The sequence below is a fragment of the Nuphar pumila genome, chromosome 11 (genome assembly GCF_984573655.1).
Source record: "Nuphar pumila chromosome 11, dmNupPumi1.hap1.1, whole genome shotgun sequence".
Taxonomy (NCBI): Eukaryota; Viridiplantae; Streptophyta; class Magnoliopsida; order Nymphaeales; family Nymphaeaceae; genus Nuphar; species Nuphar pumila.
This window is the reverse complement of record NC_143259.1, coordinates 57,734,049-57,759,134: the sequence shown is the minus strand read 5'-3', so window position 1 is coordinate 57,759,134 and position 25,086 is coordinate 57,734,049. Positions and strand designations below refer to the sequence as shown.

General features: G+C 37.4%; 1 pseudogene; it reads right to left on the bottom strand.

Annotated features, from left to right (window-relative positions):
- The window catches only part of LOC149822385 (uncharacterized), a 40,503-nt pseudogene extending 15,881 nt beyond the window's left edge, over nt 1–24,622 (bottom strand).
- Nucleotides 24,623–25,086: the final 464 nt, after the last annotated feature.

Below are 25,086 nucleotides of genomic sequence, written 5' to 3'. Positions count from 1 at the left end.
AGCGATGGTCCAATGGCAAGGACCACATTTCTTTAAGATTGGGGGTCGTCTCGATTACAGTACTTTCAAGGACCATCCTCTTTTCCCGCAGTTTGTTAGGACCAAGAAAGGATTTGACCTGTTACTGAAGCATGGTTATCAGCCTTTCAAAGGATTGGGCAAGAACGGAGATGGCCGGCTAGAGCCAGTGATCCCTGATCAGCATCCGCGCAGGGCAGGACTAAGATTCACAGGCAAAAGATCCCACAAAAATACTGTCTTCATTAAAGGGATCCATTAAAAATTTTCTACCATCTGTCTTTTCTATTTCATTCATTTGATTTTTGCAGTTTGTAGGGACAATGTCCCATTTCAGTTCATTTTAAATGTCCTTATTTCATTTCAAGTCTTCAATAAAGTTATCAAGTTTCTCGTCTATCTGGATGTCATCTTTCTCTTATTCCTCTGCAATTTGTCTTCAAAATTCATTTGTTCTTATTTTTATTCCCATGCAATTTATGTCATAGTAAAGGAGCTTTCTCTAAAAGCTATTCCTTTTCAAAATTTCAGAATGTCTTCTCAACCGATAAAAAGGTTAGTCATTAATCCTTCAATCCTATCGAAATCGGCAAAGATATATCGGGTCCGAGCAAGAACAGGGGACAGTAAGGTCACAAAGCAGTCAGAAGAAATGGCAGAATTCGATTCGTCGCTTCCAGAGTTGCCAGAATTTGCAGCGATTCAGAAACAAGATGAACCATCGACCCTAGTCCAGGATCCGACTGAGGACATCAATATTGGTTCAGAAGATAGTCCGAAAATTCTCAAGATCGGCACCAGCCTAAGTACAGATGAGAAGGAAAGGCTCATTGACTTTCTCAAGCAGCACCAAGAAGTATTCGCATGGACTTATGAAGATATGCCCGGTTTAGATCCTAAATTGGTGGAACATCGACTCGTTCTGAAGCCTGATGCGAAACCTATTAAACAGAAGTTAAGGAAAATGGATCCTCAAATCGAGCAACAAGTCAAGGAAGGACTTGAGGACTTGCTTAAAGCAGGATTCATTCGAGCAATAGATTATCCGGACTGGTTGGCGAATATCGTTGCAGTTCCCAAGAAAAATGGCAAAGTGCAAATTTGTATCGACTTTCGCGATCTCAATAAAGCTACTCCGAAGGATGACTATCCCCTCCCAAATATTGACCTCCTAGTTGATAGCACGGCTGGGCATGCCATGTTTTCCTTCATGGACGGATACTTCGGATATAATCAGATCAAGTTAGCCGCTCGTGACCAATCCAAAACATCCTTCACTACGCCATGGGGCACTTTCTGTTATACAGTCATGCCGTTTGGGCTCAAAAATGCTGGGGCAACCTATCAGCGTGCAATGGCCGCCATTTTCCATGATCAGATGCACAAGACCATGGATGCATACGTTGATGACATCTTGGTCAAATCCAAGGAGGAAGAAGACCATATCGATGCCTTAAGTTAAGTCTTCAAGCGGCTTATTCTTTATAAGCTAAGACTCAACCCTCAGAAGTGTGTCTTCGGAGTTGAATCAGGCAAATTGCTAGGCTTCTTGGTCAGCAAAAAGGGGATAGAAATGGATCCCGCTAAAGCAAAGGCCATCATTGACATGCCACCTCCAACTACTCTTAAGGAATTGCGTAGTCTTCAGGGACGTATGCAATCAATTCGGAGATTCATATCCAACCTTGCCATGAGATGTGAACCTTTCAATCATCTACTCAGAAAAGGAGTGAAATTTGAATGGGGACCAGAGTGTCAGCAATCGTTTGAGCGTATCAAGAAATATCTTCTTAATCCGCCCGTTCTAAAGCCACCAGAATTGGGAAAGCCTCTCTTGCTATACGTTTCAGTTAACCAAGCCGCTTGTGGCGGATTCTTGGCACAATATAAAGAAGGCAGTTTGGTTGAACATGCCATTTACTATGTAAGCAAGACTTTCATTGACTACGAGAAGAAATATTCTCAAATAGAGAAGACATGCCTAGCACTGGTATGGATGTGTCAGAAGCTGAGACATTACTTGTTAGCATCAGAAGTCAAGATTCTCTCAAAACTTAATCCTCTCAAGTATATTCTCGAACAACCATTTCTTAGTGGACGGATTGCTAAGTGGCAAGTCCTGTTAATGCAGTATGATCTGGGGTATGTTTCTCAGCAATCTATCAAAGGTCAAGCAATTGCAGACCAATTGGCAGATTTTCCTTTAGCAGAAGATGTTAGAATCGAGGATAGCTTTCCCGATGAGCGGATCTGTAATGTTCAACAATCCCCAATTTGGAATCTGTTTTTCGACGGATCCAAGAACATGGCCGGCATAGGAGTCGGAATCTTGCTGATCACACCAGAGAAAGAGATGATTCCCTTTTCTCTGAAACTGGATTTTCAGTGTACCCATAATATGGCCGAGTATGAAGCTTTAATACAAGGTATGAGAATTTTGCAAGACTTCAATGTTCAGAGGGTACATGCTTTCGGCGATTCATTGCTCGTCGTCAGCCAAGTCAAAGCTGAATGGCAGGTAAAAGATCAGAAGCTGCTCCCTTACCAAAAGATCGTTTTATCCCTTATCAACAATTTCGATGAATTTCAGCTTTTCCATATCAAAAGAGAGTTTAATCAAATAGCTGATGGTTTGGCCAGCCTGGGCTCCATTATGTCTTTCAGAAATGGAGAATCCTGTCGCTCATTTGAAATCGGTAGACTTGACCAACCTGCCTTCGTTCCGGTAATGCAGGTCAACCAGGCGGAATAGAAAAAGAAGCCTTGGTATCAAGATATCAAAAACTTTATTGAAACTGGTGAGCTTCCACCAGAACTATCAAAGAAAGAGCAAAAAGCAATTCGGCATATGTCCGCCCGCTATTTTATCCTTGCCAATGTTCTTTATCGTCGTGGGTTCAGTTCTTAGTATTCCAGGTGCTTAGATGAAGAAGAAGCTAAAGAAATCATACGAGAAGCGCATGAAGGTATTTGCGGTGGTCATGTCGGCTACCAAACCCTTGTTAAACAAATCATTCGGGCAGGATACTATTGGAGAACCATGCAGCAAGACTGCTATCGTTTTGTGAAGAAGTGCGTTCAGTGTCAGATACACGCACCTTCCATTCATGCGCCAGCCACGTACTTGCAATCAGTCGTGTATCCATGGCCATTTTCTATGTGGGCCTTCGACGTCGTAGGACCCATCTCTCCTTCAGCTTCTAATGGTCATAAATATTTCCTTGCCGCAACAGAGTATTTCACCAAATGGGTTGAAGCCGTCACTCTGCGTACGGTGGAGGGTCAACATGTAGTCTCGTTCATTCATAAGAACATTCTTTGTCGTTTCGGTATACCGCACGACATCGTGTCAGATAATGGTACTCATTTCAAGAATGAGAGAATGAAGATCTTTTGTTCAAAATTCAGAATTCATCATCATTTTTCAGCTCCTTATTATCCACAAGGAAATGGTCAGGCAGAAGCAACCAACAAGAGTTTGATTCGCATCTTGGAAAGAACCGTTGAGACGGGTCGTGATTGGCACGAGAAAATTCATGATGCACTTTGGGCATATCGAACTACCATTCGAACCCCAACCAATGCGACTCCTTCAGAACTTGTTTATGGGACTGAGGTGGTGTTACCTCTTCATGTTCAGAAACCCGCCCTTAAGTTCGCATCTCTTTTAGAGCTACCACTCGATTAGTATCAGCAACAGAGATTGGTACAGTTAGAATTACTCGATGAAAAAAGACTCAAAGCAGCAGAACACGCTCAGTCTTATCGTCAGAGGATAGCAAGGCAATATGCCAAGTCAGTCATCGAAAGGAGATTCCAAGTTAATGACTTGGTCCTTAGATCAACGGCTCATCTCAAGCATCGTCCACGTGGCAAATGGTCACCAAACTGGGAAGGTCCCTACGTGGTGAAAGAAGTGTTGCCCCGTAATTCATATCGTCTGATTAATGCAGACGGGGTAGAACTATCCGACCCCATTAATGCTCGACATCTGAAGAAATTCTATACCTAGAAAATCTCTATTCTATCTTTTGTATTCTTCAAAAATTCTCTTCAATAAATGATCAATTATTCTTTGGTCAAAATACCCCTCTTCCCCAGAATATACTGGGGCATTCTTGGTAAAGTTGCCTTTTATCCAAAACAATTTGTGTGCAGGCAGGATCTAATAAATCTCTCATTTTGCATGCATGTGCACTCAGTTGCATCCATTTGCATTTGCACGCATTCATCTGCATCAATTTGCATTGAATTTCCCATTCAGGATAAGGGATAAATCCTGAGACCCCGGCAAGTCGTCCAAGTCATCGTCAATTGATGACCCAGTGCTCGTACTGGTAATCTGTTAAAAACCAGTGCTCGTACTGGTAATCTTTTGAAAACCCAGTGCTCGTACTGGTAATCTTTTAAAATTCAGTGCTCATACTGATAACCTTTTAAAATCCAGTGCTCGTACTGGTAACCTTTTAAAGTCCAGTGCTCGTACTGGTATCCTTTAAAAATCCAGTGCTCGTACTGGTAATCTTTTAAAATACAGTGCTCATAATGGTAGTCTTTTAAAATTCAGTGCTCGTACTGATAACTTTTTAAAATCCAGTGCTCGTACTGGTAGCCTTTTAAAGTCCGGTGCTCGTACTGGTAATCTTTTAAAAATCCAGTGCTCGTACTGGTAATCTTTTAAAATACAGTGCTCGTATTGGTACTTTGCAAAAGTTCGGTCTTCATACTGGTCGCAACATAACTCTCACATTGAGGTTTAGGCTCAATCTTTAGACCTGCGAACCAAACAATCTGTTTCAGACTCTTGGGTCGTTCCATTCTGTTAATCTGACATTCGGGTTGCCGATTTTGTCAAGACCTCTAGTCATTCGTGTTATCAAGCAGTTCTTTGAGTTATCAAAAGCTATCAAAATCAATCGCCAAGTATCTCTCTTGCGAGGGACCCTTTTTCTAGGGAGAGTTCGAGGGAGCTCGTTTCTTTTCGCATGTCTTTATTGTTCGTTCGTTGAACCCCTTTTTCTAGGGAGAGTTTGAAGGGACTCGTGATTCACGAACAGTTTGCAAAATAATCTTTGTTGTAACACAGGGAACCCTTTTTCTAGGGAGAGTTTCGACGGAAGCTCGTCCTTCTTGTAGCCTTAAATGTCTTTTGTTAGGCCACCCCCGTCGTCGAGGACCCTTTTTCCAGGGAGAGTGTGATGGACTCGTTCCTCTATGATATCCTTTCAATCTCTGTTAGCGGCCCCCTTTCCATAAGAGAAGCCTAGAAATAGGGAGTTTTGACGAAAACTCTATTTCTCTTCGAAAGTTCATTTTGCAAACACCTCCTCTTCAGGGAAGAGAGGAGTATCTTTTGTTACCCGTTCAGGTAAGGGTCAAGCCTGAGTCTCTCCTTTGGGGAAAGGAGAGGAGAATCTAGCCACGGATGTGTCATATAGATCTCAAATGATTTCCTTCACCAAGGATTCCAAGAATATTTTGCCAATTTGCCATAAAAAAAAACAGTTGTTGATTCCAAAATCTTTATCGCATAAAATTGTACCTCAGAATACCTTCAGTATTACTTCCGAAGTGACAAAGCTTTTGCGAAAAAGGATTCAAAATTCAAAATCTTTCTATTGGCCAACCAAAAGGATGAAGAATAAATCCGTGATATGGCCAGCAAAGAAAATTCAATGTTGTTGCAAAGCCATGAATGATTGATATTGATCACAGTCAATGGCATATTTTTAAAGATCATTCTTGGAAAATAAGCAGTCGAAATATCCTGGGTGATACAAAAAAATCCACTCAATCTCCATGTCCCCTCAATCACCTAAGCTGCAATTAAATATCTGCAAAAGGGATCTCTCAACTGTCGTCAAGATGAAGGCGAATTAGACGAGTCGACCCCCGGGGCCAAAGAAGATTTGGATCATCTCCAAGATGACGGAGTTTGTGACGGATCCTTCCAGGGAAAGTCCAGATCACCGTCGAGATGAAGGCGAGTGTGATGGACCTCTCGACAATCCCTAAAAGGTATTTAATTTCTGTTATCATCAAGAGATTCCTAACCAATGAGCCAATAACCGTCAATATAATCCCTGAGAGAAAAGAAGGATCGGAACATCTCTGAGATGAAGGAGTTTGTGACGTACCCTTCCAAAAAAATAAAGAGAGAAAAAGCAAGGACATCTCCAAAATGAAGGATGATGTAATTCCCGAAAAATCCAAGAGAGCTCCAATTCTGTCAAAAAAGAGTGCAGAAAGATTATCATGAGAAAAGAATCCCAGGATATCAGACTGCCGAATCTATCAAGAATCTTCTTTAATTTTGTGAAATTATTTTATCAATATCCTTTCGCTAATAGCTCTTGCAATATCAAGAATACATTCTTTTCCGTCCATATCAATGAAATTGATAGCCTCCTTGAAAGAAAGTCAATTGCAAGTAATTTGAATTCGAATCTTGATTCTACGGAGTTAAGCCCAGTCGGAGGTAATACTTCAGGTAGAAAAGAGAGAATATTTTTCATATATATATGTGCTTATCATTCTTGAATTAACTACAATTTTTTATCTTATTGGCAATCTTTTTAAGTTATCCTGACATGAAGTGAGAACTTGATGTTTATTTTGATGTATCCAGGCGTTGTTGTTATCCCTTTTAGGATCGGATGATGGGAGTTGTCCAAGATCCTTCCCTTCTTGTTTTGATCTGAGTGCCAGGGCTCTCAGATTCGCACACTTCCCTGTGCTCCCCACTGTCCCACCATAGACAGTTCCCGTTCAGATTAAGGGTTAAACCTGAATTTTCCGCAAAAGGTCATCTGTCTTAAAAGCCATTCAGTCTTAGCAATGAGACGTCCAAGATCAATCCCTTTTAAGCTTTAGGGAACCCCCTTTCTTCCTTTTGCAAACCCCTCTCGGATTTATTGTGCAGAATTCGAAGGTCCCATCATGGTTTCTTCATTTGAGGATTCCGTATATCGTCCCCTTTCAGGTTAAGGGTTAAGCCTGAGCCTCGTTTTTCCACGAGGTATCGTCCCCTTTCAAGTTAAGGGTTAAGCCTGAGCCTCATTTTTCCACGAGGTATCGTCCCCTTTCAGGTTAAGGGTTAAGCCTGAGCCTCGTTTTTCCATGAGGTATTGTCCCCTTTCAGGTTGAGGGTTAAGCCTGAGCCTCGTTTTTCCACGAGGTATCGTCCCCTTTCAGGTTAAGGGTTAAGCCCGAGCTTCGTTCCATACGAGGTATTTTCTGTCCCATCCAGGTTAAGGGCAAAACCTGAATCTCACTTCTTTTCGAAGTAAAATTTTCTCCTTATTCTTCATTTCATATCTATCATCATCCTTTGAACTAATTCTTTCATACCTAGTCAGATTCATCTAAATGGGGCATTTTTATAGTCCAAATTTGGTATGTTTTCTTTGCCACTAAGCTCGGCTTTCAACCGGCTTAGCAGCAAAGAGGGGCATATGTAAACACACCAAATTTTTACCTTCATCCAGTGTTTGTCCATTTCATAAGTCATCACAGATCATTGCATGTCATTGCACGCATTCTGCATAGCATTGTATGACATTGCATCTCATTTTCGAGATCCAGCACTCCTATTTCAAAACATTCAATCCAGATTTGAATTTTAAAGCTTTATTTCAAAATCAATTTCAAAACCTGGGTTTTTATTCAATACTCTGTCATTTTCCAACCCCAGGACTTTGTATTTCGAAATATTTTCTCAGAAAACAATCTGGATTCCTTTCAAATTCAAACTTTAATCGATTTCAATTCACAGATGAGACCCATTTAGATGGTGTCGCTTCTGAATGCCTCTATTCATCAAATTTCTCAAATTTTTGAAAGTTTCAGTCCGATCAGGACTCTGTCTCAGAGTCCTAATCCGGTTAGAAGTCTGGTTTTTAAGTCTGTTTTACTTCCATTCTCAATCTTTTTCGTTTGTTTTCGAAATTTAGGTCATTCCACAGAGTCCAGTTAGTTCAGGACTCTATTTTAGAGTTCGGTCGAGTTGGGAGTCTAACCCTGACTGGGTTTTCTGACTTATTTCATCATTTCTTGATAAAATCTTTTGAAAATTCTTTCATTTGGCTTTTAATATCTAAAATCTCGGAGTCCTAAGAGTTCAGGACTCTAACCCGGAGTTCCAGTTCGCTTGAGACCCTATTTTCAAAGATCTTGAATTTCAAATACTGATTTTAACCCCTTTTCAAAGCCATTTTCAGTGTTTATTTCAAAAATGTTCAAAATTCAATGTGGGCCCACTCAGTTGGCACCATATCCAGAGGAATTCTAACTCAGTTAGGACCTTATGCCATTTCAAAAATCCTAATTTTAAGTTTACTTTTGAAAATCTTTTGAAAACTCTTTCAATTTCAAGTTTTAAAATCGCTTTTTGAAAAACTCAAGTAGGGCCCACTCGGGGTGGCGCCATATTCGAGTAAGTCAGGGCTAGACTAGGGTTAGTTGATGTCTTGGTTAGTGTTAGAGGTTTAGAAGAGTCAAAACCATTTTCAAAAACTCATTTTTGAAAGTTAGTTTTTAAAGGTTTTTAAAAGTGTTTTAAAAACCCAATGTGAGAGAATGCCAAGTGGCACCACATTTGGGGAATTTTTAGGTTTAGCTAGGGGTTAATTAGGAACTATTTAGGATAATTTAGACTAAGGGCATATAGGTAACTCCACCCAAAAATCGCCCCCCCCCCTTTAGAGTCCAAAATTTTCAAAATTGTCAATTTTTCAACCTAATTTTTTTATTATAAATAGAGGCATAAGGGGGGTCGATTTTCCCATCTCTCTCCTATTGGATTCTTGGAGCTTCTCTCTCCTCTCCAGCCCTTCCTCCATTGCTGCAACTCCAAGGTATGCACTTCTTCACTTTTCTTATTTTATTTAATGCTTTTTAATGCTTTAAACCTAGATTTAGGCTTGGATACCCCTTCTTATGGAAGATCAACCATGGTTTCACCTCAAGAACCATCAAGAACCAGAAAGAACAATCCAAGAAGGTGATCTAACCCTGTTTTGGATAATTTACAGAGATTTTAATCCATTAGAATTGATTTTAACATGATTTTTTGCATTATTAACCAATAAAATATATGATTTACCCTTTTTAATGGGTTAAATCTATGTTTTAAAGGTGATATCAAATTCCAGCCATTGATTCCCTGTTTTTAATTTATTTTCATGGTTTATTCATGTTTGTTTTACGTTCTATAGCATAGAAATAAGTTTTATTTACTGTTTTATGGTTTATTTTATTTATTTATATTAGTTAATGCATGGTTTTTCAAGTTTCTTAAATTTCTGTGTGTTCTAGGTTTAGAACAGTAAAGATGATGTTATTTCGGATTGAAGCACTCATTGTTTATTTCTGATTTTTTTATATGTGGTGCATGCATGAGTTATTGAGTTACTGTAGAAAAATCAGAGGTTTTGGATCTCGTGAACCATGTCAAAAAAATCAGACATCAAATCGGGTTTTTAAAGCTTTAAAATCGTGGTTAAAATCAAGAAGGTAACTTGCTGTGATGATATTTCTCTTATCTTATATCCGATTTTAGATCTGTAAAGTGCTATGGATTCCAATTGAATAGATCTGTCTTCGGTGAAAGTTTCGGATTTTTTATCACTGTTTAGTATTTTTCCCCTTTTAGAGAATCTATTTTTAATTTTAAAACTCGTTAGGGTTTACCAAAACCTTAATCGGACTTGTGTTAGTCATAAATCCCAAACCACAGATCCGATTTTAGATCTGTAAATTGGGAAATCTCTGTTTTCCTTCCTAGTTAGTCTCTGTAAAATTTCATAAATTTCCATTGAGATTTGGCCCCTGGTTCAGGTCTTGGACTGAGACTGGTTGGTGAATTAGGTCAAAAATAGCATATTTTTAGGGTTTAATGCAATTTTCGGATTAATTTAATGTCAAAAAATTATTTTTATAATTCCAATTCGATATTAGGGTTATAACAAGTGCAGGTACCAATTTTTATGGATTTTGGAATCCATTGGATGGCTGAATTGAGCAAATTGCAAAAACCGGGTTCCTGAAAGATCCAAAAACACTGCAAAAATCACAAAATTTGTGATATTATTGGATTTTCGTGCATAAGCATATGGTTTTAGGGTTTTATCATGTTCATAATCATATTAGGATGCCTTAGGTTTAATTTTGTGCTCATTTGATTTCATTTAGTGCATAAAACCTAAATTTTTACCAAAATTTCTTTCTAAAAACCCTGATTTCAAGGCCATAGTCTTGCTATCAGGGGCAATTTGGTCATTTGACCTAAATTTCGAAATCCCTAACCCTAATTTCATATTTTTAATCATGTCATAGCATATTTGGTTTGAGTTTATTACATTCAAATTTCAAAACTTGCATTTTATCAAAATATCTTTCTAAAAACCCTAATTTCAAGGCCATAGTCTTGTTATTAGGGGTATTTTGGTCATTTGGACCCCAATTTCGAAATTTCATATTTTATCTTCCTTATTTATTCAATTTTATTTCATACTTTATCATTTTGATTTAAGGGAATCATGGCAAAAAGGGCTTATATCTAGCAAAATCCCACAATTTCTTGATATTGTTGGATAAATCTAGAAAAGCCAACATATTTTCATTAACCAAGTTTTCTAGTTTTGCAGGTACATTGAAGACTTTATTTTCCATGTATTTAAATTTCAATAGTGATGTAATTTGTAATTAAACTTTGGAATAAGAATTTACATTTCCTGCTTAGCTTAGGTTGCATTGCATATAGCTTATTTTTATAATTTTAATGTGTGATGGATGATGATTCATGCATATTTTTACAAATTCACCATGGTCTACACGAATGGCACATGCACTAGCTTCTATGAAGTTTATAAACTTGGTAGAATTTGTATTTATGGCCATAGTCAGAATATGAATGATACTCAGATTTATGATCTTCACATTAGCCACATTCAGCCTACACTCTTAGGCTAACTTCAAAATGCACTGCATTTCTCAAAAATACAAAAAGTATTTCTCAATTCCTTAAATCCATATTCATTCATTTCATGCATTTGCCAATTCCAATCTCAATTCAAAGAAGTTCATTTTCTCAAAATCCTCTAAGTCTTATAGCAAAATCGATTTTCCCAAAGGCATTGAATTTCAAAGAATATTTCAGGTATTTCTCAAGTTCATAAACTCAATTTTCCAAGTTATGCAGTCAATTTCAAAGTTTGAAGTTAGAAAAATCAAAGTTTTTCTAAGTCTTATTCAAAAGAATATGGATTTGCCAATGATATTTCAAATATTTCCCAAGTTCCAAATTCAAATTTTCTGAGTTAGAATTTCAATTTCAAAGTTCGAATTCAGAGAAACCAAGTCTCTCAGAATCGATTTTCACCAAATGTCAAGGATTCCTCAAAATCGATTTTTACTTCTCTCAGAAGTACATTTCAAATCCCATTTCACGATTTCTCATGTGATATCATTTCCAAGATTTACATTTTCTAAATATTTCAATCATTCAAAGCAAACATCATGTTTTCAAATGTGCATTTTCTGAAAATTCATAGCACATGCCTGATTCTATGTGCATTTAGAAATTAGAATATGATTTAGACAAGTTGAATAGAGTAGAGCATAAGATTGATCCTTGGTTCAATTACCCCTGTTAAAGGTGGCAGGAACGGTTGAATCTCGTACCGACAGGCGAGTCCCATTCTACGGAATTTTCCCGCATTTTAAAAACGGAGGCGAGTTATTTTCAAAAATCTTTTTCAAAGGTCAGTTTGATTTGCAAAAGTTAAAAATTTTGCGATGATAACAATTGGTCTTTGGATTCGGATTATGAAAAGCCCAAATAGGACCTTTAAAGATGAATCTGGGTTTTAGAAAACCCAAAACTTGAGATCCAAATCCAAACCTTGATTAAAGATAAGGGAATGAACTTGATTTTGAAATCAGAAGATAATTTCAAAGTTAAGTTTGAACTTTGAAACTGGATTTTTAATTGAGTTGGAAATTTGAAGTTTGAATATAAAGGAGTTTCAAAGTCAAATGGGACTTTGAAATCGAAATTTTAAATCTTAAAATGGGATAGAATTGGATTTGAATAAGATCTGATGAAGAAGAAGAAAACACTTGGGATTTTGAAAAAGAAATTTTGAAAATATGATGCAATTCTACCCTATATGATGAATGAATTTGAATAAGTTGAAATCGGATTTAAAAATCATATTTCATTCTTCAAATGAATTTAAACAAGACTAATGATATAATACATTCCTGACTATGGTCATTGAATGTATTATATAATAGTCATATCTAAATTCAAGTGAAGGATGAAATATCCTTTTGGTGCTTTTATAGAATTCAAAATGAAATTAACCCTCAATATACCCTGACTATGGCCATTGGTATATATTTTGAGTTAATTTTAAATTAAATTCTGATAAAAGAAGAAAATATTTAAGAAAATATAATGAAAAATGGATCCAGTGCGGATCCAGTGTTTATTTCATAAAAGATAAAAATACTAAGTTTTGTTTACACCCCGACTATGGCCGTTGGTGTAAATCATCAACTTAGAATTAACTTACCTCTTATGAAAAGGTGCACGTGCCATTCGTGTTTCACCATTGTGAGAATTTTGAGAAATAAAGGCAAAAAAATGCATGAAAAACAAGTAATTCATGATATTTACAATGCTCATTCATTCTACCTAAAGCAGGAAATGTAAATTTCTCATTAATACCTAACTATTACAATCAAAATTTACAAGAAGCTCTAATTCTAGAAAGTGGCAATTTCCATATATTTCCTGCAAAAACTGGATTAACACGAGATAGTGGACAAAATATTATATTGAATGTGGATGGGAACGACAAAATGCCTATACCTATGTCTTACTCTAATTATAATTCAGTATCATGGTTGATGGAAAAACATATATTTGGAATGTACATTTGATATACTAGACAAGCAAGAAAATGCATAGGTGATATCCTAGTTAAGAGAAAATGTATGTTATGAACTAGTTACCAATTGTTAACTAGAAAATGAATTCAAGTTTATGCTACTCGACCCTTAGGTGACATATCCTTGGTAGTCTTGATTTGTTTATTGAATAGCATCAATCCTCATGAGATTACATCAGTTAACAACTTTGAATTTATGGCAAATTATCAAACAAAACCAAGTGACTATACTATGCTAAAGAAATCAGCAGACCAAAGAAGTTTGGTCCAGATACCATCAAGCTAATGAAATTCCAGCAAGTCAAAGGTTTGCTGATTCGAACTATGGTGCATGATGAATATGATCTGAACTAACAGATCATGAATTTACAGATCCGGACCTTCAGCAAACAGAGAACGTTGAATTAACTTCAGCAAATCATGCTCAAATGACAAATATTGATCAAACTTTCAGCAAGTCTTGCTGATTCTGATATCAACAAATAATGAATATTGAATCAAACTTTCAGCAAATCTTGCTAATTCTGATATTAGCAAATAATGAATATTGAAGTAACTTCAGCAAATCATGCTGATTTTGATCTTAGCAAACAGTGGGAATTGAATCAATTTCAGCAAACCTGCTGATTCAGATCTTAGCAAACAATGGAAATTGAATTAATTTCAGCAAACCTGCTGATTCAGATCTTAGCAAACAGTGGGAATTGAATCAATTTCAGCAAACCTGCTGATTCAGATCTTAGAAAACAGTGGGAATTGAATCAATTTCAGCAAACAGGAAAATGAGATCATGTTGAGTTTTGCAATCTGATAAAATCTCACCGAATTCCACAAGAGGCTCACGTTTGGATTCACCTTAATCAATGGGAAACTGGTATAAGGTTAGGCAGATACAGTCTGTGATGTGAATAACTCTTTTTGCAGCATAAACAGAATTCATCCTATTAATGAAAGAAACAATAAAAATAACATGAGCAGCAGATATACTTACAATGAAGGCGAAATCAGGCTTTAAATCCACATCTCGCACTCCGCGGAAACGTTGGCCAGCAATAGTAAAGCCATCATGACTTAAGTACCAGACTGTATGATACTTCTCCCCTCAGAGGATGAACAGAACACTACTTTGTGATCGTCGCCATCATAAAACCACGCAATAACATCATTACAGAAAGAATGCGCCAAATCCTCCTATTAATTCTGCAAGAATAGCCACCAATTCCACCAAGAGCACCCTCTCACCATAGACCTCCAGGTTAGGCAAAAGCCCAGTAACCTTCAACAAGATCATTCAAGTTAAAAAAAAAAACAAGACCACCTGAGGGTGCAACCTTCTCACATAGATAGGGATCACAAGGTAGCAGAGAGTAGAGAACCAAAACCCAAGCACTAAGGCTGGCTTGGTTTAAGGCCAAATGTCTTAAAAAGACATGACGAAGGTGCTAACCCCCCCACCACCCACTAAGGTACATGATCAAGAAAATGACCATAGCTGGGCAGAAACCAAGGATCCACATGTCTATAAGACACATTAGAGAAAAGAGAACCAAACACATAGTGGGCAAGACTGATAAAGTCAACCTAAAGACGAAAAGGCACATTGGTTTAATGTATGGTGACAAAAGCCATACGCACAGAATGTGCGTAAATTATTTGCAGTATCTCTTGCAGAAGACACTCGAGAATATGTCGAGACAGAGGCAAGACACAAACAAGATAAGGGGATGAAACCCCAAAGATGGACACGCAAGGTATAAGATTATCAACAGACCTGTTGCGACAGTAGACGAAACACCCTTGATTTTATAAGGCATAAAATTGAAAAGCATACAGAACAATAAAAAGAAAAGAACAACTTTAGAAAGGATGACTAAACTAAATTTCCTCAAGCAGTAACCAAAACACCCTGAAGCCGGACCCAAACTGAAGGCATAAGAAATGCTAGATGATCACAGATCACCCGATCATCGATAGCAGGATCTAGCTAAAGATATATGTGGAAGCAGAGGCTACCAATACAGATACTTGCACATGCTTAGCCGCAGTATTCTGACATACATTTAGTTATGAAAATCAAGGACTTCCTTTTTCAAACCATGTAAAACAAACAAAGCTGCAGAACCAAACACATCTCAATATACGCAATGTTATATACCATTGAAGACTTAATTACCTGCCATATCTGCTAAAAGCATCTTCAAGATCACATGAGCGTGTGTGAAAGGAAAGGTGAACAACATAAAGGCACGTGTTACCATACTGGTCACCATTATAGCGAGGCACTGTCACACTTTTTGCAGGTTTACCAAACAACTCTGCTCTTTGGCCTACTAAAACATTATGTCAGCTTTGGAAACGCTATCCTGAAGGTCTGTATTTTTCGGACGACTCCTTGAGGTTGGAAGGCTCTAAAGAAACAACACTTTGAATAACCTTGACATTAGACATAGCAGTAAAAGACCGCCCTAGTTGAAATAAACATTTGTCATTCTCAAATCCGGGGGATGCTACCTTCCCAGAAATACCCTGATTATGTAGCTTTGCCCCCCTCCCAATAGCTGATAAAAAATGACTTACGCTTGCAGCTATTGACCAGCAAAACCATATGATATCACCAGATTAAGAGGAACTATACCAACAGAGAACGATGCAGTATTTATGCCCAAGCCAAACCATATATACTCAGAACCATGAGAAATGAAATCCAATGCAAAAGGGAAAGAAAGAAGAACACTGAAATCTAAAAACCGAAGAGAAGAAAAGAAAAAAAAATAAAATAAAAAATCAAGACAGAAACTATCGTTAATACCGGAAGATAGAAATTAACAGGATGGATCTAAAAAAAAGAAAAGAGGAAAGGAAGCTTGTTGGAGTGCGAGCACTCCGTTGATGTCGCACGGAATGGGTTGATTTGTTATAAACAAATCACTACCATCAATGGTGCTTTAATAATTAGGTAAAGATAAAGGAAAATCGGGGGTCGGAATGCAAAGAGGGAAAGGGGAGTAAAAAATACTCACTGTGATTTACTGGAGTTCTGGAGTCTCTGTAAGCCACCGAATGATAGCTTCAACTATGGTTTTATAGGCTATTACTGGACTCGGTTAGGTTCCATGGCGCGAGAATACAAGCTCAGAAACTGCAATCGTTCGGGACACATGCCATCCTCAGAGTACCCATTACAGTCACACTTTCAGGAAAACAAACCGATTGCTGCAGGGGATTTTGGATGAAAGGGGAATCCGATTGTGGAATTTCTCTTAGAACTACTAGAGAATCAGAAGATTGGAGTAAAGATGATAGAGATTGAAGGAAAGAGAGCGGTGCGGGGGTGAGAAGCGGTGGATGTAAGAGGAAAAGGAGACGATGGCAGGGTGAAACGGATGAAAACAAGAGGAAGGAGAAGAAAACAAAGGGATGCGGGGGTGAAGGCGATGATGAAGAAAGGGCCCTGCGTGCCCTTTTAAGGGAGGAGAGGAAGGTTCGTGAAGGGGTTTTAGGGTTGTTAGAGATGGGTGGCTCGGGAGGAAAAATGGAGGAGTGCGATGATGAAGAAAGGGCCCTGCGTGCCCTTTTAAGGGAGGAGAGGAAAGTTCGTGAAGGGGTTTTAGGGTCGTTAGAGATGGGTGGCTCGGGAGGAAAAATGGAGGAGTGCGATGGAGGAGAGATAGGGTTTCGGTGGCTTGTGAATGGAAGCCGAGAAGAGAGAAGCCGGAGTGAGAGGGCCCCTTTTCGCCCTCTTCCTTCTTTACGAAGGTTTGTAAAACCCTAAAAGAAATTTTGCAAAGGAGCCCCTCTGCTTTTCGAGTTTTTTACAAAGAGGGGGCTCCCGAGGTTTTTAGCGAAATTATTTTCAAAAAGGCTTGAAATCGTTTTGTTTTTCTCGTAAATTTTCCAATTTTTTTTTTTTTTGAATTTTATGTTATTTCTCAAATTTTTTTGTATTTTTAAGTAAAAATCTTAAGATTTGTGAGAAAACAAAGGTTAACACTAATTTTTGTGTTTTTGCAAAAATATTTACAAAAGGGAAATTTTTCTGAGAATTTAAAAGCTATTTTGAGAAAATTTCTTCAGAAATGGGTTTATGTCTGAATTTTTGAGAAATATTCAAGGTTTAGAACCTTGAATTGAGAAATATAGGGTCGAGGATCCAACAGAGTGCCGGCTGAGCCGCCCGAGTCTTTCAAAATCATTTTTTGGTATTTTTGTGCTTTTATTTTGAAAATCGGACAACGGGGCTCAGATTTGGAAAAATACTGAGTTCAGACTCGGAGTTGAATTTGAATATATCAATGTGGAATCTAATCCAGAAATCTGAAGAAATAACTTGATTTTCTCAGAAGACGGGGTTAGGGGCAAAAGAGACATTTTTACAAAACTTTGAAAAATTTGGGGTGTTCACAGTCTGAAATACAACTCTCCTCAATTCTAGGGATTAAATGCAAACAATGTATGCAACTGTATGCTTCTTTTCATTTAAATCTGTCTCTTTTAGGACTTGCATTAGAGCTTTTTGGTTTTATCTGCATGTTGAACATGTTTTTGAAAACATCCCTACCTATATTGTCTTGGTCTTCACGTTGGTGGGCTGTCTCACTGAACCATAGTTCGGGAGAGAGCCTCACAACTGGACCACTTATTTGGGTTCGCGCCCCCCTACCACGTACCTAAGGGCCATAGTCCGAGGTATATCGGTAGGTGTTCAAGGATGTTGGGAAGCCATTACCTTAGAACCGGAGAAATATTTTTATGCCACGTACTTCGAGCTTCGGCTTGAGTATATCGGCATATCTTGATTGGAATCAGATGATCTAAATCTTAGAGTTAGGATTAAGATCCTATCAGCCATTTCAAATATTGCATTTAGAGTCAGCTTTAGGGAGTGTTGTTTGTGCATCCTTGTGTTTATATCTGTGATTATATGATATTTTATATCTTCCTTATATTCTCCAAAACCCTGGGTATATATTATTCAAAATTTCCTCTTTGTTTTTAAAACCCAGGTGTATTTTTCTTTTCTTCTTCTGATTTCTTCAAATCTTTTGATTCTGCCTGATATTTTTTTTTAAAATTTTAAAATCTTTGTCATCTATTTTTCAAAACCTATGAGGATTTTTCAAAATCATAAAATCTCGAAAATTTCTGCCAAAGTCTTCATGATCACCAAAAGTTCAAATATTTTGGTCTAATCTTTTTCAAAATAGACTATCATGTTGATTTTCCTTTTCCAAATTGGGTTTTAAAACTACTGTCTTCAAAGTCATCCCTCGCGTTGGTTTTCTTTTCCAAAATTAAATTTTGAACCATTGTCTTCAAAATCAACCCTCATGATGATCTCTCATGATGATTCCCCTTCTCAAAGATCAACTCTCGCGCTAATCATTCTTCTCGTGGTTAATTTTCTTCCCAAAATGATTTCTCAATTGTCTTTTAAAATTCTCCTCTCACTTTAAAGATCCCATATGCAGGCAGAATCAAACAAACTCATTTTTCTCAAAACTTATAAATTTTCAGTTAATCTTGTTATTTTTATTAATGTCATTCAGTTTATTCATATTTTTATCAAGTTTACATCAATTTTATCAAGTTTTATCAACTTTTCCTCAAATTTTATTAAATTTTATCAACCTTTTTCCCTTTCAGGTTAAGGGATAAACCTGATGCCTCTTTTCAAGGAGGTATTCCTTTTTCTTTATCCTTTTACCCTTTCAGGTTAAGGGATAAACCTAATACCTCTTTCCCATGAGGTATTTCTTTTTCCTTCTTTTCCCGCTCAGGTTAAGGGATAAACCTGACCCTCGTTGTCCGAGGTGCTCCCATTCAGGATAAGGGATAATCCTGAGACCCCTCGTAGGAGCAATAATGCTACCTACAAAAATTCTTTTGCAAATACAAGTTTCCTCAATCTTTATTGAATTTCTAAATTTTCATTAAATTTTTAAATTCTATTTTTTTTCCCATTCAGGGTAAGGGATAATCCTGAGACCTCTCGTAGGAGCAATAATGCTACCTATGAGAATTCTTTTGCAAATACAAGTTTTATCAATCTTTATTTTCTAAATTTATATCAATTTCTCGTCATTAATTTTCCTTAAATTCTATTCTTGTTCCCATTCAGGATAAGGGATAATCCTGAAACCCCTCACATAAGCAACAAGGCTATCTGTGAGCATTCTTTTCAAAAACAAAATCGTCATAAATTTATTCGATCTTTCCCCACTTTTTATAAATTTTATTCTTTTCCCCTTTCAGGTTAAGGGATGAACCTGAACCTCTACATTCGAGGTATTTTTTTTCCCATTCAGAATAAGGGATAATCCTGAAATCCCTCGTAGGAGCAATAATGCTACCTACGAGAATTTTTTTGCAAACACAAGTTTCATCAATCTTTATTGGTTTTCTAAATTTATATCAATTTCTCTTCATTAATTTTCCTTAAATGCTATTTCTTTCTCCATTCAGGATAAGGGATAATTCTGAGACCCCTCACAGAATCAACAAGGCTAACTGTGAGCTAACTTTTCAAAAACAAAGTTTTTGTAAATTTATTCAACTTTTTTCCACTTTTGTAAATTTTATTCTTTTTTCCATAAGGGATAATCCTGAGATCACTCATAGGAGCAACAATGCTACTTGTGAGAATTCTTTTTCAAAATAAAATTTTCATCAATATTCTTCAAACTTTCTCCATTTTTATCAAATTTCTCATTAAATTCTATCTCCTTCTATCTTCTCAAAATTTTATTCCTTCTTTTCCCTGTTCAGGATAAGGGGTTAACTTTGAAAATTGGACCACATACAGCTAAATCTGCTGGTCCATCTAAATCATAGATCATAGATTATAAATCTTGTCATATTCCTTCTAAATTCAAGTCTCAAGTATATCCTAAAAAATCTCCCTCCTCCCTTTCAGGTTGAGGGATAAAAACTAAACCTCGACCTTCGAGGTATTCTTTCCCCTTTCAGGTGAAGGGATAAACCTGAATCATTTTTTCTAAATTTTCATCAAATGTCTATTCTTTTTCCCCGTCAGGTCAAGGAATAAACCTGAATCATTTTCTCTAAATTCTCATCAAATGTCTATTCTATTTTTCCTTCAGGATAAGGGATAATCCTGAAACCCCGAAAATCATTCCTGCTTCGATCTCTAAATATCTTAAGAATGTCGGTCTCCTTCCCGACTCTCAGTTGGAAAACCTAGTCCGCGCACAGATTACTTCTCCAAATCTTCAAGTCTAAAGATCAAGTTCATTCACAGTCCATGTACTATTTGTCCCTCAGAAAGTTTCAATCTTAAATCAAATCATTAAATCAAAGGTCGTTAAATGAAATGTCCCAGTTTTCATTAGTCGTTAAATAAAAAGTCACATCTCCTTTGCTGGTCGTTAAATGAAATGTCCTAGTTTTTCACTGGTCGTTAAATAAAATGTCCCAGCTACTTCGCTGGTCCTTAGATGAAATGTCCCAGTTTTCACTGGTCGTTAAATAAAAAGTCTCAGCTCCTTCGCTGGTCGTTAAATGAAATGTCCCAGTTTTCACAAGTCGTTAAATAAAAAGTCTCAGCTACTTCGCTGGTCGTTAAATGAAATGTCCCAGTTTTCACTGGTCGTTAAATAAAAAGTCCCAGCTCCTTCGCTGGTCGTTAAATGAAATATCCCAGTTTTCACTGGTCGTTAAATAAAAAGTCCCAACTCCTTCGTTGGTCGTTAAATGAAAGGTCCCAGTTTTTCACTAGTCGTTAAATAAAAAGTCCCAGCTCCTTCGCTGGTCGTTAAATGAAATGTCCTAGTTTTCACTGATCATTGAATGAAAGGTTCCAGCTCCTTCGCTGGTCGTTAAATGAAATGTCCCAATTTCCACTGGTCGTTAAATGAAAAGTCTCATCTCCTTCGCTGGTCGTTAAATGAAATGTCCCAGTTTCCACTGGTCATTAAATGAAAAGTTCCAGATCCTTCACTGGTCGTTAAATGAAATATCTCAGTTTTCACTAGTCGTTAAATGAAAGGTCCCAGTTTTCACTGGTCATTAAATGAAAGGTTCCAGCTCCTTCGCTGGTCGTTAAATGAAAGGTTCTAGCTCCTTCGCTAGTCGTTAAATGAAAGGTCCCAGTTTTCACTGGTCATTAAATGAAAGGTTCCAGCTCCTTCGTTGGTCGTTAAATGAAAGGTTTCAACTCCTTCGTTGGTCGTTAAATGAAAGGTTCCAGCTCCTTCTTTGGTCGTTAAATGAAAGGTTCTAGCTCCTTCGCTGGTCGTTAAATGAAAGGTTCCAGCTCCTTCGCTGGTCGTTAAATGAAAGGTCCCAGTTTTTCACTGGTCGTTAAATGAAAGGTTCCAGCTCCTTCGTTGGTTGTTAAATGAAAGGTACCAATTTTCACTGGTCGTTAAATGTAAGGTTCCAGCTCCTTCGCTGGTCATTAAATGAAAGGTCCCAGTTTTTCACTGGTCATTAAATGAAAGGTTCCAGCTCCTTCATTGGTCGTTAAATGAAAGGTCCCAGTTTTCACTGGTCATTAAATGAAAGGTCCTAGTTTTTCACTGGTCATTAAATGAAAGGTCCCAGTTTTCACTGGTCATTAAATCAAAGGTTTCAGTCTTTACTGGTCATTAAATAAAAAGTCTCAGCTCCTTCGCTGGCCATTAAATAAAAGGACCCAGTTTTTACTGATCAGAATTTCCAAAATCATAGATTCAACTCAGGGTCTCATCAAAATCTATATTGAGTTATTATTTCACACAGAATTCATGAAAACTTTGCCAATTTGCTAAAAATATTTGTTGATTCCAATATTCTTACTGCACAAAAGAATCACCTCCGATTACCTCTAGTATTCTTTCCAAAAGGGTGAAACTTTTTGCGAAAAAGGGATAAAATTCAAAACTTTTCCCTGTTGATCAACCAAAAGGATGAAAGAAATATCTTCGGTATGATTAGCGAAAGAAATATTCAATGATGTTGAAAAGCCAGAAGCAATCTGATATTGATCATGGCTATGGTGGATGTTTAAAGAGGACTTTCTGGCAATCAGGCAGTGGAAATATCCGGAGCGATAAAAAGAATCCACTCAATCCATATCTCCTTATCCATTTAAGCTGCAATCAAACATCCGCAAAAGGGATCTCTCAATTGTCGTCAAGATGAAGATGAATATGCGAGCAGACCCCCGGGGCCAAAAAAGATTTGGATCATCTCCGAGATGAAGGAGTTTATGAAGAATCCTTCCAGGAAAAGTTCAGATCACTGTTGAGATGAAGGCGAGTGTGATGAACCTCTTGATAAACCCTAAAAGATATTTAATTTCTGCTATCATCTAGAGACCTTGTGATCCAATATCATCAAGATAACCCCTGAGATAAATGAAGGATCGGAACATCTCCAAGATGAAGGAGTTTGTGACATACCCTTCCCCGAAAAAGAGAGAAAAGTAAGGACATCTCCAAAATAAAGGATGATGTAAAAGCCCGAGAAAGCCCAATGATTCAAAAAGAGTGCAAAAGATCATCATGGGAAAACACCCAGATATCAAACTGCCAAAGTTGCCAGAAGTCATCTTTTCTTATGCGAAATTCCTTTTATCAATGTCTTTTCACTACTCGCTTTTATGAAATTAAGGGTATTTTTTCTCTCCTCATATCAAGGAAATGGATAGCTTCCTTGAAAAAAATCATCAGCGTTAAAATTTTGAATTTGACTCTTAAGACCGAAGAGTTAACCTCGTTGGAGGAAATACTCTAGGTAAAAGAGGGAATATCTTTCGCACATACGTGCACACATGTTTAAAGCGTTTTGAGTCAACTACAATTTTATCTTATTGGCAAAATTTTCTAAATATTCCAAGAATGAAATAAATATTCAATATCCATTTTGATGCAACCTAGCATTGTTTATATCTTCCAAAAGAGTCGCCTCATTCAGTTGAAGTATCTCTCATGTCCCATCACGGTTTCGAGAATTCCGTATGGTTGTTCCCACTCAGGTTAAGGGTCAAACCTGTATTTTCTGCGAGAGGTCATCAATTTCAAAAGCTGATTTAGTCTCAGCAATGAGACACCCAAGTTCATCCTTTTTTTTCAAAGCTTTAGGGAACCCCATTTTCTTCCTCCTTTCGCAAAAACCCCTTTCAGATTTGTTCGTCCAAACTCCAAAGGTCCCATCATGGTGTCTTCGTTCAAGGATTCCATTTGGTCATCCCCTTCAGGTTAAGGGTTAAGCCTGAACCTTGTGCCACGAGGTATCTTCCTTTTTTAGGTTTGGGTTTAAACCTGAGTCTCGTTCTCACGAGGTTCCTCATTTTAACGTGGTGTTTTCTTCCAGTCCCATCATGGTTCTTCCCATCGAGGAATCCATGTTTTGTATATCCATCCAGGAAAGGGTCATACTCGAGTTTCATCTCACGAGGCATTTCTCTCAAAAATGTCCCATCGAGGTCCGCTTATATTCCTTTCCCCATCCAAATTATCTTGATCTATCTTCGTCCCATCCAGGTTAAAGGCTAAACCTGAGTCATTCCAAAAGCTGCTCTTGTCTCACCCACGAGACTTGATCTAAATTCTTATCTTTCATCACTTCGAGATCTTACCCAAAGTCCCATCATGATTTCCTCATTTCTATTATTCAGTCAAATCATTTTTGAGGATTTCGTCTCCCCCAAGCCATTCAGGATAAGGTTTTAAGCCTGAAAAGCCACGTCTTTCAAATAAATTCTTCCACACCCAGTTCAGATCTGCTGACTGGGGCATTTTCAAAATTTGGATGGTTATCTTTGCCACTAAGATCAGCTTTTTACCGGCTTAGTAGCAAAGAGGGGCATCTGTAAACACCCCAAATTTTTAAAAATCTTTTAAATATTCCCTTTTTGCCCCTGATTTCATTTTCTGAGCAATTGAGTCACTTTTTCTATTTCATTTCTAAAGTTTTACTGAAATTAAATTCATTTTATATATCTGACTCGATTTCGGATCCGGATCTATTGTCAAGATCCAAATCTGAGCCTCATTGTCCAACTATTAAATTAAAATTACAGAAAATACCAAAAATAGTTTTTAAATATCTCGGACAGTCCATCCAACACCTGTTTGGGTCCATCGCATTGTATTTCTCGATTCGAGTTTCAAAACTCGAACATTTTCTCAAAACCTGGATCCAAACCCATTCTTCTGAAGAAATTTCCCCAAAATAACCCTGACTTTTAAGAAAAAATCTTCTTTTGTAAATATTTTGAAATTTAGTAAAAGTAGTTTAAATTCCTTAGTTTTAAGAGTTTTGTTTTCAAAAATACAAAAAAATATAGAAAATTTTGAAAAGAACAAAAAAATAAAAATATAGAAAAGAAAGAAAAAAACAATTTTGAGAACCTCCTTTTTGAAAATACCCCTTTTTCTAAAAACTCCTTTTGAAAAGCACTTTTTATAACCACCTTTTAGAAAAATCCTAAAAAGAGCCCCTTCTTTGGAATTTAAAGAAATTTGCAACGGCCATCCTCCCGGGCACCCTCTATCGCCTCCTCTCCCGCTCAATGGCCCTCTATCTCCAACAATTTCTCTCTCGAACTCTCCTCTTCCTCTTTAAAAAGGGCGCACACAGGGGAAGCACTTCATCCATTCCATTCCATCCCACTCGATCGACTCCACACCCTCTGGAAGCTTCATCCATCCATTCCATCGAGGATCGATTCTTCAGCCCATCCATCCCCCACCTTGCCATTTCGCAATCACATTCTTCCCCTCTCCTTGGGCGGAGGAGGTAAGTGACTCCCCTCCCTCTCCCCCTCTCCTTTCCCTTTTAATTTCTATATAGCCTTTACGATTTAATCTTGCTCTTCTCATTTTTTTCTTATTTTATTTCATTAAGTAGCATAAATGTAGGATCGACCTGCATATAGCAGGATCGATCCACCCTGTGCGAGATTAACAGGGAAAAAACACTATTCCAGCATATTTCTCTTCTTTTGTATTTTATTACGGTATAGTAGACTCCATTTCCTATCTTCTCCTGTTACTTCAGTCCTTTTGTTCATATCAGACTCAATTTTAGATGATCAATAGGTATGTTGATTTGATTTTCTTTTTTCTTTTTTTGGGTCCCCATTGTATATTCTGCATAAATTCATTAC